This window comes from Mauremys mutica, chromosome 4, assembly GCF_020497125.1.
Source record: "Mauremys mutica isolate MM-2020 ecotype Southern chromosome 4, ASM2049712v1, whole genome shotgun sequence".
NCBI classification, from domain to species: domain Eukaryota; kingdom Metazoa; phylum Chordata; order Testudines; family Geoemydidae; genus Mauremys; species Mauremys mutica.
Genome location: NC_059075.1, coordinates 135,647,794 through 135,665,213, shown reverse-complemented (window position 1 = coordinate 135,665,213; position 17,420 = coordinate 135,647,794). Strand labels below are relative to the sequence as shown.

The following is a 17,420-nucleotide window of genomic DNA, read 5'->3' as shown; positions in this document are numbered from 1 at the left end:
AAGAGCCATGAGATTTTTAATACACCTCTACCTCGATATAACGCTGTCCTTGGGAGCCAAAAAATCTTACCGCATTATAGGTGAAACCGTGTTATATTGAACTTGCTTTGATCCACCGGAGCGCGCAGCCCCCCCAGAGCACTGCTTTACCGCGTTATATCCAAATTCGTGTTATATCAGTTGGCGTTATATCAAGGTAGCAGTGTACATAGGTTTTTTTTCCTTGGGGAATTCCCTTCTTGGTTTTGAGCCTTTAAGGGGGTCATGTTTTCAAGCTTTTCTCCACAGCCATGAAGGCTACAATCTTACTTGTATTTTAAATGAAAGCAGAGAGTCTCACGTAATCACATGATTCCAGGAGCCGAGGTGTTAAGCAAATGTCACGAATTGCCAGATAAAATTGCAAGCACTGATATAATTGCTTAAGGGCTCATTTTCAGAGGCACTGCACACCCATAAATCCAGTTGTAAAAGGCGGGGAGGGAGGGAAATCGATGCTCTGTATCTTTACAATCAGGCCCTCCAACCAGCAGAGGTTTGGGTTTTGCAAAAGCAAAACCCTGTCTGATTTGGATCCAGACTCCATTTTATCTGAATCTCAAAAGACACGGCGGAGAGGGGTGGGGTCAGAGGTTTACCCATCTTTAGGGTTCCCATGGCACTTTTTGCTAAGAACCAGTAGCCAGAACTTCTCTAACCCACTGCCGCTATGCAGCGTGTGTGAGCTCGGAGGCAGCTGCACTGGGAAGGTGGGGGCAGAGATCCTTGAGAAGCATGCTGTACGATTTGGAGAGAACATGGCGCACACAGTGGGTGCGATCCTGTGAGATGCAGGGCACCTGCTGGGAGCTACAACTCCCATCCAGCCAAAGGAAGTTGTGGGAGCCAGAACCTTGCCCAAATCTTATTTTAGTCCATTGCAGGTGGCATTTTGCCCCTTCCCCCCGACCCTGCCCCATTCTGGGCCTGGACCAGCTGGGCTGGTGTGTTTTCCATCTGCCTCAGTTCGGGGAGGTGTAACAGCGCAGCTGGCCCCTTCGATGAAATTGGGCCCCGCTGTTCTCTTCCAGTCCAGGTGGGCCCTAGTTTGGTGTCCTGAGGAGGGCAAGGCTGCCCTGAGCGTTACAAATGAGACGGCCCAAAGCAACAGAGCTCACAGTCCTCAGGCAGGGGGACTGGGGTGTCCTGAAGGAGAGTCCAGAACCCAGAGTCCACAGGGAGCACGAGCGAGCTCAAAAGAAGGTTGGTGAAAGGCTGGTGAAAGCAGAAGGCAGGCAGGGGGGAGTGGGGTGGTGGTGTCCCCTACAAACTTCCCCAGCCCAGAGAGCTGCTGTCAGAGAGGGCTGAACGCAATAGAGAGCCTAGTTGATCCTTGACTCAAAAAGCTGGAGCCAGAGGCCAAGGAGGGCTAAAGGCTGGGGAAAGGTGGAGGGGTGAACCCACCCATGTCTCCAGGGGAGAGCTGGAGCTAGGCCTGAGAACATAACAGGGCGGAGAAGCACCCTAGCTAGAGGGGGTAGGGTGAGGCACTGGAGCTGTACCAGAGAGCTGGGGAACGGTGAGAGGGGTTGGAGCTGTATCTGGCCTCCCGATGGACTGTTGGGAATTGAGATTGAGTAAATGTACCGTTCGGTCAGTGCTGGGGAAATCTGGATTATGGTCGTGGGATTTCTTATAATAAATTACTCCCTAAAAGGGCTCTTTATACATGGAAAGCTTGTGCGGAGTTCCCGGGGTCTCTGGAAGAAAGGGGAAACCGAGGCAAGTATGCTTGTAATGCCGCAGCTGAAGGGCAGTCGAAGTGGGGGTTGCCTTAACACAGTGGAGACTGCAGGCAGGCGATTAGCCCCTGGAAGGGGGGAAACTGCAAGTGCCCAGAAGAGGGAAACCAAGGCAGGGGGCTGCTTGCAGGGCCATCTGAGGATAGGATGACTGAGAAATGGGGAGGGAGGCCCAGGATGTCCATGGCCCTTTCCAGGTGAACTGCCATCAACTGCTCAGGTGTTGAATCCCAACATCCCATTTCCAGGCCCACAATCTAGCCCTCCAGCCCAGACCTTCTCTTCCCCACCCTTTGAACTGCAGCATTCGGGGAAGGTGCTGGCAACAACTGGGGGTGGGGTGGGGGGTGGACCCACAACCCATATCTTTTGCAACAGCTCTAGGGCGAGTTTAGTGCCCGTTCCCACTCCCCGCAGCCCTGCCTTCCCCTTCCCTTCATTGCTTACATTCTCTTCTATGACTAAACACACCTAACAAGCTTGGGGCCCCAGAAGAAAGGGGAGGAAGGGGAGGCATTTGGGCTTGTCAACCAAATGTCACCTCTTCACCTTCCAAACTGGTTCTAGCAGCTGCATTAAAACATAGCTGGTTGGAAGCAGGCCGGGTCAGAGAGCCCGCTGCAGCGGGGGGTGGAAGAGGAGTGCAGACCCCAGCCGAGCAGAAGTTCTTACTGGTGATAAGCCGGGAGGAGGTGGGAACAAGGGAAAGGGATTGAGCAGCAGATCCCAACGTGAAAGGTATCAAGAGATGCCAGTCCTGGATACCGCCGTCCGCGCGGGCTCAAGAGCGACCAAAATAGAGCAGCTGCGGCTCCCAAACTGGGTCGTCGTCACTCACAGGAGCTTGGAAGTGGGTCGGAAGAAACCCGCAACCAACCTGCAGCGAGCGCGCGCCCCCCCTTGGGGGTTGCCTGAGCCGAGCGGCTCAGGGTCTGATGTGGAGGCAGAAGGGAAAAATGGCCACCTGATGTCCACGGGTAACTGGCATGTGTGTGGTGGGCGCAGGGGAAGTGGAGCACTGAGGTGCTCCGATACCACTGCAAGCGCCTGCGCAGAACAGATTGCAGTTCCTGAGTGTCAAGTGTTTGGCCAGCAGCCCCTCCTAGCAGCAAAGTCCACTAGGACTCTAGCTCACAGACTACGTGTCATAAGTGGCTTCAAATTGTTTGAATTTCACGGGATACGCACGGCTGCCGAGTCCCTCCCTGAACTGCTGCGATTTTTCCAACACCTGGGGCTGCTCCTGGGGGGGTTCGTGGACTGACCCCATCCCAACGGGGTTGGGGGCAAGGGGCAGTGGCTAGCCAGGCTTATCTCAGGGGGACGGGGAGTGTGTGTCTCACCACACAGTGCCAGTTGTCCTGGCTTAGCTCAGCCCAGAGCAGGGATTGGGGCCCTGTGCGCAGCACAGAATTGGGCTAATTTCACGATTTCCATGAAATCGTGATTTACACAGGGCCTTATTCGGAGTATGGGCCCCACATCTTGAGAGGTTCTCTCATGGACCTTCCCCCCTCCTCACTGGCTGCCATGCAGTTCCCCTCACCCTCCCCACTGGTGATCTTTTTAAAGCTTCCTTTAATATGATTTAGCCACTAAGAAATGAGGAGGAAGAGCCAGCATCGTATGGGCCAACCAGCTCTCCATAAGCCACACTTAAGTGCTCCATGGACCACAGTCCTAATTAATCTCACTCACGGCAGGCACCCGAGCTGGACACAGGGCTTCACAGCACAGGTGCTGGGTGCTGCGCCCTTTCTTAAGGCACTGATCTAAACTCAAAGGAGGGAGCGAGTGAGAGCTAGAAAGAAAAAGGGGGAGGGAAGGGGACACTGGTAGCCAAAATGCTTCTAAAAATCAGACTGTGGAGAAGTTATCAGGCTTTGCAGAGACATGAGGAACATATCAATCATCTCTATCCAACCATTATTTCCAGCTGACATTAGTAACCCATAATTACCATGCCAAGGACCAGGTGGGCTAGGAGAGCTGGCCAAGCTGACTTCTGTTATGTTAGCACGCCCCTTGTGATTTGGGGTAATGCTGGATTGTCAAGTCCTGGGCATTTGCTCTGGAAACGAGTTTCACCCCAGACAAGTTGAGAGCCAGAACAAATGGGGGGGATCCTGAAAATTTCAGAGCCCCCCCCATCGCCCACCCCCATATCCAGGCAGAGGGCAGACATCACCCCAGAATAGTTTCCAGGGGTTTGACCCTGTAATGCTGGCCCAGCGGGTGAGCTGTAGTGGAATGTAAAGCTATTGTACATTCCATGTTAACCCTGCAATATTCGCCTAAGTGGAACTGCACGCAGGACGAGCCCTCCCTGGACATCTGCAGAAAATCTCTTCCACCTAACCCAACTCTCCTAGATGCTCTCTGTCACCATGAAAGCAGGTAACCTTGGCTGGCCAGAGCAGGGAAGCCTGCCTCTCCAAGGAGGCTCCATGCTACACTAGTCTTAGCCAGAGTGACCCTGTGATAGCTGAGGGCCAGGTTACCAGGAGAGGAAAATCGAGCAGAAGATTTTCCTTGCTCTCTGGTCCTGCTGGAGGCAGAGCATGTGTGGGGCATGGGGAGAGGAGATCTCAGTTCTAGCTGGTGGTGAGTTACCTCCTACTTTGGTCCCAGCCTTGTAGTGGGAGATTGAGCCAGGCAGGGAGCAGCTGAAATAAACCATGGGCCCCTGACCGCTAAGTAGCTGCTCACACCCAGCACTGTTAGGTATTTCTGGCAACCTTCTCGGGAGAGAGCTGCAGTAACCTATTCTCGTCTGCAGGAGATGCTTGGCTTCAAAACCCACCATTTACACTTTTTAACCCTGCCAGTGAATGAGCCCCCCCACCCCAAGTCCCTTTTAACTTGCCCGAAGCCATGTCAACCGCAGATTATAACCCCCTCCCCACCACGAAAGGAGCAGCTCCTACCCGGGGCTGAAGGGAGCCTAACACTTCCAGGGACTGTGGCTGAGGGTATTTGATGTGCACCCTCTCCCCCCGCCCCTTTTCAAACAGAGCCGGACATGTGTTCATTAGGATTTGTGCTGCCAGGGTGCTGCAAAGAACAACTGATGCGTAGAGCAGGAAGGGCTGGAGTTTGGAGAGCAAGGTGGCTTGATCATTCACAGCAACCTGTGCTTCTTTTATGCAACAGGTGACCTGTTATATGTTTCCAGGTATATCTAAAGGTATTGGCTTAGACCTAGGGCGTAACTTTTTGCCTGTCTGCAATCAAGCGTCTCAGAGGCAGATAACCACTAGCCCCATTTGACAGACACACAGAGGTGAAGCAACTTGCTTACGGTCACTTCGCGGCACAGCTGAGAACAGAACCCAGGAATCCGGGCTCCCAGCTCTAATCACTCCAGCATATGTCTTCCCAGAGCTAGAAACAGAACCCAGGAGCCCCTGTTCATGCCTGAGCTCCACAATATGGATCCCACCTACTTAAGAGACCTGCTTCTTCCCTTAAGGCTCGTCTCAGCAGCTGGGCGGAGCCGGGGGTAACAGAGCTCATGGAGGGGGCTACCCTCCATGGAATTTGTTCCCCTTCCACCCTATTGGTCCAACTGAACGGGAGTTTGCTGACCTTTGAGAAAGGTTGCAAGGCTTATCTCTTTACTCAGGCTTTTTGCTAGAGGGAAGTGTCCAGAGTGGGCTGAGTTTCATTTGTCATTGCAGATCTCTCTCTCTCAGCTGACTTTGTGTAAAGTTATTTATTAATTGTTGCATGCTCACCCAGAGGCTGCAACTGAGGCATCCTGGATGAAAGTCAGCCTAGGAAATCAAGGCCACAGGAGCGCTTCATCCGGGCAGAAGCCGGACTGCTGGCCCTCCTCGCTCTGGGAGGAAAAGTGCAAGCCCTGCGGGGGCAGGGACCGCCTTTTGGTTCTGTGACTGTACAGCACCTAGCAGAGTGGGGTCCTGGGCCATGACTTGGGCTTCTAGGTGCTACAGTCACACACACACAGTGCTAAATTAGTCCCTGCAAATAGCTGCACAGTCCTCCCACCATTGGGACATCTGCAACCACTGGTCACAAGACCAAACGTATCACTGAGGGGGCCTCAATATGTGCCATGGCAAAGCCACTGCCTTGCAGTGCAGAGTCCAGGCTCTTTGGCTACCAGGGCAAGGCAGCCATTAAACAGCCTTAGCAGTAGCCGTGGTCTCCACTATCTGTTCCCCTAGGAATCAAATGAGACGACCAGTCTGATAAGCTGGCGTCACCACTCTCCCTAGCCCAGTAGAGGATCTGACCAGTTGGGCATTCTCTCAGCCAACAGTGGACAACTGGAGATTTAGAGATACAAATCCATGCGGCGGCAGCACCAGGATAAGTGAGAGCGCAGGGTCCATGCCCGCTCCCAGGGAGCTAAGCCTCACGCTAATTTCCCTTTGCCATTCATCAGCTGGCAACATGCTCGGAATGAGAACCTGTAATTAATCGCTCATCTGCATCCCCCATCCAAACGTCTTCCCCCGCCCCAACCGCCACGCAGCGCGTCCTATTTGATACACGTTTGCTGGCATTTTCAAATCGGAGGCATTCTAATTACCGGAGAGTTATAACACCTTCCATTTCTCGCCCGGCGGACTGACACCCTGTCAAGAGCAAAGAGAATTGCCAGAGGTTTTGACAACACTAATTGCCCCTATAATCTAAAAACACAAAGGAGAAGCGATTAGTCGTGAGGACCGCAGCTCTCGATCCGACATGAGGTTTTCACAACGTTACAAGAAAACAAAAGCGGCGCCTTTTAGAGTTTGATGGCTGCTAACAAAAGCAGAATTATATTTTCATACAACCTTTGTCTGCCTTAAATGGCTTTCCCCTTTGCGCTACGACGCCGAGCTGACATGGGGAACGGTTCTTGTGGCTTCTTGAGAAGTGGGGGCGGAGAGGAGACAAGCCAGGTACCTGGGCTTTGGCTCCCGTAAGATGTGTATTTGAGGCTGAAGAGTTCTTGTTCCAGGTCTTACATTATGTGGGGGAACAGGTTCCAGTCTCGCTGCACCATTGGCTCAGGTTATCTAGCTAACATCAAGCCCTTTAAGGGTACCAGGCGTCCGGGTACTACAGCTGGTTAGAAAATGGAGATTTCCTCCTCCCCCCCCACACCTCAAAAATTTTCAGGTGAAAACCAGAAGTTTGAGGCTTATTGACAAAAAGTCACAATTTTCTATGAAAAGTGGAAAATGTCCACAAAAGTATTAGTTGAGTTGAAAACCCAATTGTCCATCGCAAACAGTTTTGTCCAGTCCTATTGGGTACTTTATACGACCCCTATCACTGTGGTACCTGGGCACCTTATAAACGTCACAGTGCCTCTGAAAGGTGGGGGCGTATTATCCCCATTTCACAGATGAGGAACTGAGGCAGAGAGATGAAGGCATCAAACAAAAAATATAAACTAGGCCAGTCAAAAGGACTGTCAACCAGGGTTACCTCACACCACAGCCGCCAGGAAACAATGATCCTCATGTCAAACCTAGCGGCAGACAAGCGATGTGGAGATGGCCCCAAAAGGGCTCGGATGCAGGACTCTCTTATGAGGGGCACTGTGGGCATCTAATCTTAGCCAGCACGTCCGTGAGGCCGTTGGGAGAATCAGTGAAGAGACATGAAGGGTTTTCAATTTGCTGGGGATGCCCAGCTCTCTCTATGTGCCAGAGAATGAGGCCAAGGGTCTGGGCGAGATTGGGGCACGCACGAGAATGCAGGGGCTAAGCCTCAATCCTCAGATCACAGTGCGTGAGGAGAAGCAAACAGAAGCATTGGCGGAGGTTATTTTACCCTCTCCACCCCCCATCGTTCGCAACCAGTTCCTGACTCAGGGGTCTAGCTGGATCCCCAGCTGCTCAAACTTAACAACTGTCCTGGTTGCCACTGCTCTCCATGCCAAGCCGTCTATCTCCACAGGCCTGGTAACAGCCACGCTAAGGCGCCTAATGGCATCTGAGATGATAAAGAGGAAAGCGAACCGAGCAGCACATACCCAGGGGATGTCTAAAAACATGGATGCTGAACAGCTTACTTAACCCGGAGCCCTTTAACGCACCGCCTGCAGCTACTGTGCTTGGGACAGGCTTAATGGGAGACAGAGTCACGTGAGCCCTGCTGCCAAAGCACAACTCGCTCGCACGGCTATTGCAATACACCCACCATTTGGGCGTTCATTTGCAAGGGCCACAACCAATATCTAGGGCTGTGGCTAAACTGGAATCTCGGCCATCGAGGCTCCTGGTGTTACAGGCATAGCGCTTTAATGAGCCATCTACCGTGTCCAAACCAGAGACGAACCCTTGCTAGAAAGATCGGCACTGAGAAAAATAAACCATGTATTCCCAGGGCACAAAGGGTTAATGCTCAAATCTGTCAGATAGCGCGCTAGGGGCTCAAACCCCACCCATGTTGAACGGTTCCCCCATCCCATAAAGGCAGCATGCCATTTGGCATTAACTGCCACTCCCTTCTCCTGCATCTAAGTAGTGGTAGATGTTAACAGAGTAAGAGATTATTGGGGCATGATGGAGTTGAGTTTTATTCTTCGTGCAGCATCTAGCGCAGCGTGGGCGGTACAGAAAAGCAACTGCATATCATGGTAACGTGCGGCAGGTCCAAATTGAGGCAAAGGAACCATGGCCATTGGAAGTCTACATAACACTCAACGGCTCCCACCATGCTTCTTTCTACTCAGGATTATCTCCAGCCATCCTAGTGCCTCCCTTCCCTGGGAGCTGAACTTTTTCCTCTCTCCGAATATTAACTCTCCAAGAACCACCACCACAACAAAAGCTTTGCCTGGGCAGCCTGGACTGCTGGATTCTTCTCTCCAAGAATGGCCTGTATTATGTGTCATAGCTGGCATCTGCCAGATAGCGAGCTAAAGAAGGGAATGACGCACTCCTTGGCCCACTGCCATTCCACAAAACTGCTTACTAACAGCTTTGGCCCTTGAACAAATGCCTTGACGTTGTATCTCTGATTTGAGAACAGAATCGGGGGGATGAAAGGGGTGATTTTCTGAGCTGTCTTGGCTGTAATCCCACCGCGCCAGAGACGGGAGGGCGGCAGGGGATGGGGGTGGGAATAACCAGTCTGTGGGTGGAAAACAAGTCTCATGTTAAAGAGGAAGTTCTGCTCTCGGTATAAATCTGAAGCAAGTTTCACAGAAGCCAGTGGCGTTCAATGGGATTTACACCAGCCTCACAGAGCAGAATCTGGTAGGGAGGATTTTTACGGGAATGAGATTTCAGGACTGAATGAGCATTGTGAAAAATAAACCTTCCTTTGCAACCCAGAAGAGAACGTTCCTTCCAGATCAGGGTTGAGGTTCATTAGTGAAGCAGAACAGGGGAAAACCACACACTGAATGACTATGCTGACTGAACTGCCTTCTTGCTTGGAGTCTGACTTACTGGAGCAGCATAAGGAAGTCCAAAACTCAATTAAGGAAGAAATTAAAGACCCCCTTTGTTCCTGGAGTTGATATCCCAGCCAGGAATCTTGCAGTAATGGAGAAGCAGGGGTGATGGGGACCCATGATTCCATGATTGTAGGGAGTGAATGCTCTTATCATCTCAGGAGACACAAAAGTTTGAAGCTTGAGAGATGCAATTTATCTTCACAAGTCAGGGCTGGGGCCGTTCCCCCCTAGCACAGGGAATATTAGAAAACCCACAACTTGCCCAGCATCAAAGAGTTAATGGACAGATCTTCAGCTTCAGTTAGAAATAATGGTAATCATAGGAGCATATTTCCAAGAAGCTGGGAAATTACATGAAGCGCAAAGGGGTCAGGCATCATAATGAACGAGGTGGGAACAGTAAGTTAGAGCATTTAGAGAGAGAGGTCTAAAGTCACTTTTCTTGCTCAACTAAACCCTTTCCCGTATAGCCCAGTCAAAAAGCTAACACAGAAGAGCAAACCCAGCTGCCCACCCACCTGCACAGTTGTGGCCCTGATCCTGTAATCTATCACATGCAGACAGACGCCAGAATCCCATTTACTTCCGTGGGACCATAAAACAGCACATGGGCCTACTGTGTGCCTCTCGCTGCACAATCAAGGTGTGTATTTATGTATACACACTGTATATATATACACACATGCACACTACAGCTTAGTTTGAAAGCATGTATGCTGGCCACAGAGCTCAGGGCACCATATGATAGGAACTCAAAACCCATGATTACGAAAATAAAAATGAAGATAATTTTAAGAACGTCCTTTTTTAATCTGAAATCAACAAAACACATCTAGAGGGTCTGCTACGGGGATGGGAAGAGCTAGATGAGGAAAGGGAACAAATTCCTGGCCTGCACCAACCTTAGAATGGCTTTTCTTTAAATGGATGGACCACGATAGACACATAAGCCATATACCTCCCCTATAGCGCACACATTCTCATCTACTCTCCACCTGGGATACTGCTCCATGCAGGCAGACAGCCCAAAGCATTTCACTTTGAATTTGGACTAAAACAACAACAACAACAACAACAGATTGTAATTACGAATCTCCACCCCATTTGAGAGTGAGCCTCAGCCCGAGCCCCGTCACGACATTTGCTGGCTCCCAAGAAAGCATCAGGCCGACATCTCCAGCTGCGCTGCAGGTAGCAGTTTCCTGCATTTCAGGCTCTGGAGTTTATTTGGTTTCAGCTCTGTTTTAAAAAGACAACACTGAGGGCTTTAAATATTCGTACCTGGATTCTGATACTACACTGGAATAACGCCACTGACTTCTGTGGAGCGATTCCCAATTTAAAACCCACCAAGTAAGATTGGAAACAGTCCCTGGAATCTACTCTGCTGTTTCAAGTCAACAGTAAAACTCAACAGAAGCAAGATTAGGCTTACAGTTAGAGCGTCAAGCAATATACACATGCCATGGAGAATCAGAACAAGAGAGTGAACTTTGTGTATAGATGAGAACACGAGACTGATTCTTCATTACCTTATACCATGAGTAGCCGATGTGAGTATGAACTGCTACAAATGCAGAATGGTCTATCTGGATAGATCTCTTAGGTATTTATACGGCCCCTATCACCACAGTATCTGAGCATCTCACAATTTTCCCGTGTATTTATCCCCGCAGCAGCCCTGTGAGGTGGGGAAGTACGGTTATCCCCATTTTACTGATGGGGATCTGAGGCCCAGATTTTCCAAGGTATGTAGGTGTTGCTGCGCTCAGCATTACAATGCCTAAGTGATTCAGGAACCTAAATCTCACTTTCCAAAGGGGTTTAAGCACTTACGACAATCCCATTGAGAGTTAATGGGATTTAGGCCCTTAAGTGCCCAAATCACTTTTTAAACTGAGATTTAGGCATTGCAACGCTGAGTGCCACAACCCCTAAATACCTAAAAAAAATCTGGGCCGGAGACACTACGTGAGTGACCCAAGCTCACATGGGCAGTCTGGGAGTAGAACCAGTCTCCCCAGTCCCTGGGTAGTGCCCTAGCCACTGCACAAGCCTTCCTCTTTCTGGTTGTGTTTTACACACATTTTGTGCTCTCTCTGCACTGCTGAGAGTGATTTCATAGGGTGCAGTGGCAATTGGGAACCGATCCAGGGCGAGACCGTGGAGCGCACCCAGGAGAGGAGACGTGCAAGGGAGTGAAGGTGAAGGCAGGAGCAAGTATGTGGGTGAATGTGAGCGGGTGTATGCACCTGTGCAGAGGAGAGCAGGTGAGTTTGATGTTTCAGTCACATGTCCAAGTTATGAATATGCTGTATGATCTCACCTACATGCGTCCTCGCCAGTGCCAGGCACCCCAGTAGGTAAAAGGAAGATGGCTCACGTATCCCTACGTATCAGCATGCCTCGTCTGAATGTTTCCTGTGGCTGACGATCCCTTTCAAAATCTGCCACACCCCAGGGAGAGAAGGCGTCACACCACATCCCAAGCTGGCACCGCCTTGGGAATGGGCATCGCTGACCAAACGGACGCAGAGGATCAAAAACCAAAGGTCGGTGTCTATCTGGGTGGGGGGTGTCTTATCTCCCTTTGACAAATACCCGAGCGAGGCGCTCTCTTCCTTACCCTTTGGCAACACTCGTCTAGCTGGTTAGGCCAACGAAGTCTTACAGAATTGAAGTGACTTCTTGGTCACCTGCCCTCCAAACACCGTTGCTCTCCTTGGAGCAGCTGAGCCCCTGGGCTGGTGTTATTCCTGTAGCCTGCAGGGTGCGGACCGAGCCACTGGTTAGGGATCACTATTTGGTAGAGGCCAGCCAGCCAAAGGGAAGGGGACATCGGAGAAAGGGGCCAGGACCTGGGCACTGCAGGTTCAAGTGGAAAAATCTCAGCGCTGCACCGGCAGAGTTCAAAGGGGCTGTTCTATTTCTCCTCGAGAGGGAATGCGGAGGGGCCGGTATTGATCTGTCTTCATTACCCATTTCACTCAAGTTTCAAATCAACAAAATACACTTTTCCGCTCCAGCGCCCTCCCTGCCGCAGCAGACAAAAGAAAAAGCAATTTCCTCAAGTTTGCTCCAAACTCTCTGCTCCTTCCTTGGCGCCCTTCTTCCCTCTCCCATGACGGACACATTTCTAGCCCCAGAAACCTCGTCCCACAGGGGACAGGAGTCTCCCCCCTCCCCCACAGCAGGCAGAGAGCAGGATGGGATGTTATCTCCTAGCTGGCCACCTGCTGATCCATGCTATGGCTTCTAGGTTGACAGGAACTAGGGTGGTTTCGAGGTGAAATTGCTACCTTTTTGCCTGCAAGTTCATTGCCTCTACTCATCCACAGAGCAGATGCAGCATGGGACAGTGGCAGTACAGGGATCCCAGCTGCTTAGTCTCTAACAGGAACTGGAAACAGGCAATACGGCTTGACACTTCCAGGCCTTGGGTACAAAACTGGCCGAGGGTGACAATGACCCAAAGTAGCACCCACCGAATGGCTGTTTGGCAGCTGATGGGAAATGAGTTTGGTGGGTCTCGGGCCAGATCCCAGGAGGCAGCATCCTTATCACAAGTTGCTCCCATCGCAACTGGCGCTTGTTGGCCATCCAAAGAGTGAGTGGGAATAGGGATCAAACCCCCTTTCTTACCTTCCAAGGCATACTGGTGGGGCAGCTGTCAATGTCTCTCTTACGTCTGTTCTAAAAGGTTAACAGAGATTTCAGTCTCCAGGTCCATCATTCTGGTAATCAGCACTAAACTCGCTTTTAAAAGAAAGTCACAGAGGTTGGCTTCCAGTATCCAGAGCCGTGGTTCTCAACCTCTTTACCATTGCAGGTCGCACATGAAGCTCTCTTATGTGTTATGTGGGCCGCATCCACACAATATATACACTATCTGTATGGCCCTGAGGATGTCACATGGGCTGCAGCTGTGTGTTGATTGGACAGCAAGTGTTGAGAGCCATTGATCCAGAGTCACACCTAATGGGATATAGACTGAGACCGCCCCCCACTCATCCCACACGGAGCCAATGAACATCCATCAAATGTTAAATTTCATCCACTTGGTGACATGGGCTGGATCTGAACCAGTGACTTGACTAACAGCCCATGACTGATCCCCAGCCTCTTAACAGCTGTAGCAGTTCCCTGGGAGTTCAGTGCTAGAGGGTGACCCAAGGCACAGAGTTCAGGAGAGTTTGGATCTGGAGATGTCATTCAGAGCGACCTGCCCATGGAGCTATGAGACCCATCCTGAGACTCCCATTCAGGTCAGCTAGGACTGCAGGTACTCAGCTCCTTTCATGAGCAACAAGCTAAGGCTTGGCAGATGTTCACACAGGAGAAGGAGCATGGAGATGGGAACACACACGGCAACCAGAAAACACCAGCCCTGTGACACCACACCCCCAGTGAGGCTGGATAGCACCGGGCATTAGGTATTTTATCGACACTTCCTGAACTGATTCTTCCAGCATCATTTAGTGCCCCTGCATGCAGTTCCGTTATTAAGTTCCTGGGGGTGGAAATATAGGGACACAAACCATGCCATGCTGGGGGAAGAAACCACTTACAGTGACAGTAACCACCCACATGCAATTTCTTTTTTAGGGGAGAAAAAGGGGAGGTTTTGTTTCAATGGTGCAAAGCAATTTTGTGTAAGGTTGCAGACACTTTTTTACCCCAGCTGCAGCAATCACATGAACTGTGCACTGCACCGCTGGGTATGTTGAAGGAAAGAGGATTGGGGGAGGTTCCACATTTGAAATACCGAGTCCTCGCAAGCTCAGCAGCTACTTATTGCTTTTCAAATACACATGAACATCATTATCTTTACTATCACAGCCAGCTCGATGCCCCAGATGTTCCCCTATCAGCAAGGATCCTTAGAACAGGGGCAGAATCCTGACATACTGAGGCCTAAAGGCACCTAAGAACGGAGGCACCCCAACTGAGAGACCTGGGGGCTGGTTTTGCAGAGAGTGCTGGGCGTCCATCTCTCTCACTGGCATCCCTGGGAGCTGCGGATCCTCAGTGCCACTGAATAAAAATCAGACTTGCGTTGGAGGGAGGGGGTACCCCAAAAAATGAGACCAAAAAAAAAAAGAAAGAAACCACCCATCAGTGGCCACCTTTCATGATATCCAAGGTACGATGAGACTGACACTTCCCCTCTCTGTGCCTCAGTTTCCCCATCTGTATAATGGAGATGATGGTACCGATCTCCTTTGTAATATGCTTTGAGATCAACTGATGAAAAGTGCTACAGAAGAGCTAAGCATTATTATAATGGACATTAAGGACATTTCCTCCTGCCAGCTGATATCAGACCCTAACCTCCATGCAGTTTTTCTATTTAAATCCAGTAGACCCCAACTCAGCAAAGCATTTAAGCATGTGCTCAAGTCCCACTGAAATCAACTGAAACTTGAGTATGTCCTTAAAGTTAAGCATATGCTTAAATTCTCTGCTGAAAGAGGATGGACTGCTGAGCGAGGGCCTCAGATGCCGGCAGGGGGTTTCGGAGACTGGTTTCAGCCTGAATGGGGGATTGTGCCCCTTTCATTTTGAGCAAACTCCAAAAATCTCCAAGTGAAACTCAGCTGAAAGGGAGGAGCTTTTTATCTGGATTTAACCGAGAGCCGCAAATCAGGCCAGACTGAACACCCAGAGTCTGTTTCATCCAGTCCCATAACAGCCAAGGTGGGGAGAGAGGAGCTGAAATGAAGCCTAATGGTGTTAGCTAGACTGACAGAGGGCCCTGCATGAAAAGGACAGGCAGTGCTCTGAAGAACAGAGCCCTGCTCACCAGATCACTGCACTAGGAGCGCAAGAGAAACCAGTTTCTAGGGCCAACCCGACTGTGCTTCCACAGGGTGGTGCTGAGCAGGTCTGAGTGCCCTCAGCTCCCTTTGAAGTCAATGCGAGCTCAGCAGCCCAGTGCAGGGTCAGGCCGCTAGCCAGACAAAGAGTAGCCTGGGGAGCCAGCCCATACTCCTAACTCCTGCTACACAAGTGAGACAACACAAGGGTTGCAGGCTCAGTCTCTTCAGGGCCTAATCCTGAACAGGTGCCGATCACCTGCATCGCCCACTGAAGTCAATGGAAGTGACGGGTGCTTAGGAAGCTCACTCACAAAAGTCTCCCCCGGCCTCTGATTCCGTAGCGCCCTCCAAGAGCAGTGCGCTCCCCCCAGTCATTCCATGGTCTCTACCCCGCCCCCCCGGATTTGGTGGTGGAGAAGGCCTGCTCCCCGCCTGCTGCCATCTCACCATACAATAGCCTCTCTCCTTCTCCACTTCAGTCTGAAGAAACCCTCCTGGTCAATCTCATCCACACCATTCCCTGTTAGATAAACTTCCTTTCAAAGGAGTCTGCTTAATCCTCTATCTCCCCTCCTTCAGATCCTCCTCCAGCTGCTAGGCAGGGGCAAGCCGGGAAGGAGGGGGCGGGGAGACAGGCTGCTATTCCTGACTCATATAGCTTATAACTTTCACAAGTTCTTTTGCAAGACAAAAGGGGGAGGAGGGGGCAGAAAGCCGGACTCTTAATTCTGAACAAGCCAGCCAGATGGATGGACAGACAGACAGCAGCGAAGGGAGGGGTGGGATGGAGGAAAGAGCGCAAGAGAGAAAGCAGATCACGAAAGACTGAGGGCGAAAGGGAAGATAAACAGGCAGTGACAGAATGAGAGACACACCATGGGAAAAGAAACAGAAGGAGGGAAAACAGAATGTGAAAGAGAGAAATGGAGAAATAGACACACACACACACACACACACACACACACACACACAGATATGTAACCGGAATCTGACTTCACTCTTACTGTCTTTGTTCTTTCAAGATATTTTCCATCCAATGACTGCATTTCCTTCCTGAAAACACTATTGGAAAAAGCTGCCTGCTTGCGCGAGAGAAGCCCTGACTAATTATTGCTGTTAATACTGCAGCTGTGATTTCCCCTCATCCGTTCCCTCTTCACTTTCAAACCCATTAAGGCCAGGCGGCAGCAGGTCCGCTGTCCCTGCAGGGGGTCTGCGCCTCTGAGGCAGGTGGGACAAAAACGAGACCTGTTTCAGAGTGGCTCTGGACTCCATCCTATCCTGCTAAAGGGACAGAGGTTTTCTGGGGAGTTTCAAGCCTGCAGCAATCAGAGACAGGAAAGATCTATTAGGCCATCCAGCCCAGTCTCCCGTCCCTGCCAAGGTGGGATTCCTTCCCTTAGTGCTTTGTCCCATCTAAAAATTTAAAAGATTTCAAGGAATGGGACTTCCACTGCTCTCACAGAGAGGCTATCCCAACCCCCAACACGCCACAGGCCTGATCCGAAGCACACTGAGGTCAAGGGGAACGAATGAAGGCACGAGGTGGAGCAAATGCGCTCGATATCAGGTTTGCCAAGAGAGGGGAAGGGAGGTGGAGACCCCCCCAGGCGCTCAAAGACACCCCCTTGCCCAGCCCCAGCGGTAATGCTGTCGGCGCAGAGCTGAGGGAAAGAGAGAGATGGGGGAAAGATCAGGAGGCAATGATACAGCTTGCAACAAAACGGGGGGGGGGGGGGGGGGAAAGGAAAACCAAAAAAAAAAAGGTAGGGGTGTGTGTGTGTGTGTGTGCGCGAGTGCGAGAGAGAGAGAGAGAGAGAGAGAGAGAGAGAATTTAATCCCTGTTTCATTCCAGGCGCGCGTTGCCGGGAAGGGGGGGGGGGGAAGGAGAACAAACAGCAACAAAAAACTGTCCCATGGATCTCGCTCTCCGGGGCACCTGGCTGAGCAGAAACTGACCTTCCTCTCCTCCCTCCTGCCCCAGGTTCCCCCTCCCGCGGGCTTCGGAGCCAGCTCTGCCTGCTCTAGGAAGGACCTCCGGCTCCGAGAGAACTCGTGCTAATTACTTTCCTTTGTTAATTAAACCCACGTGGCTCTAATAAGGTAACCTGCTGTTCGCCGATAAATTTAATTAGCCTGAAGGGAGAGCCCCTCCGCACAGCTCTTTAAATTGTCACTTTACATTCGCTTGGGCCTTGCTTCTCTTCCCCTCTCCTCCTCTTGCTGGAGTTAGGCCCCCTTTGCTGGCCCCCCTTCGTGGGAGGAACCTGTCAGCGCGTGGCTGAGGCTACCAGTCAACAGGTTGAGGTTGGAGAAGGACACTGCCTGTGAAAAGGTGAGGGGGTTGAGGTCATGACCACGGTCAGCCCCCTTTCCATCTCTCTTGCGGCA

General features: G+C 51.1%; 1 protein-coding gene across 7 annotated transcripts in view; it reads right to left on the bottom strand.

Moving 5' to 3' along the window:
• The window catches only part of FOXP4 (forkhead box P4), a 143,730-nt gene that overhangs the window by 58,441 nt on the left and 67,869 nt on the right, over window positions 1-17,420 (bottom strand). The window lies entirely within an intron of this gene.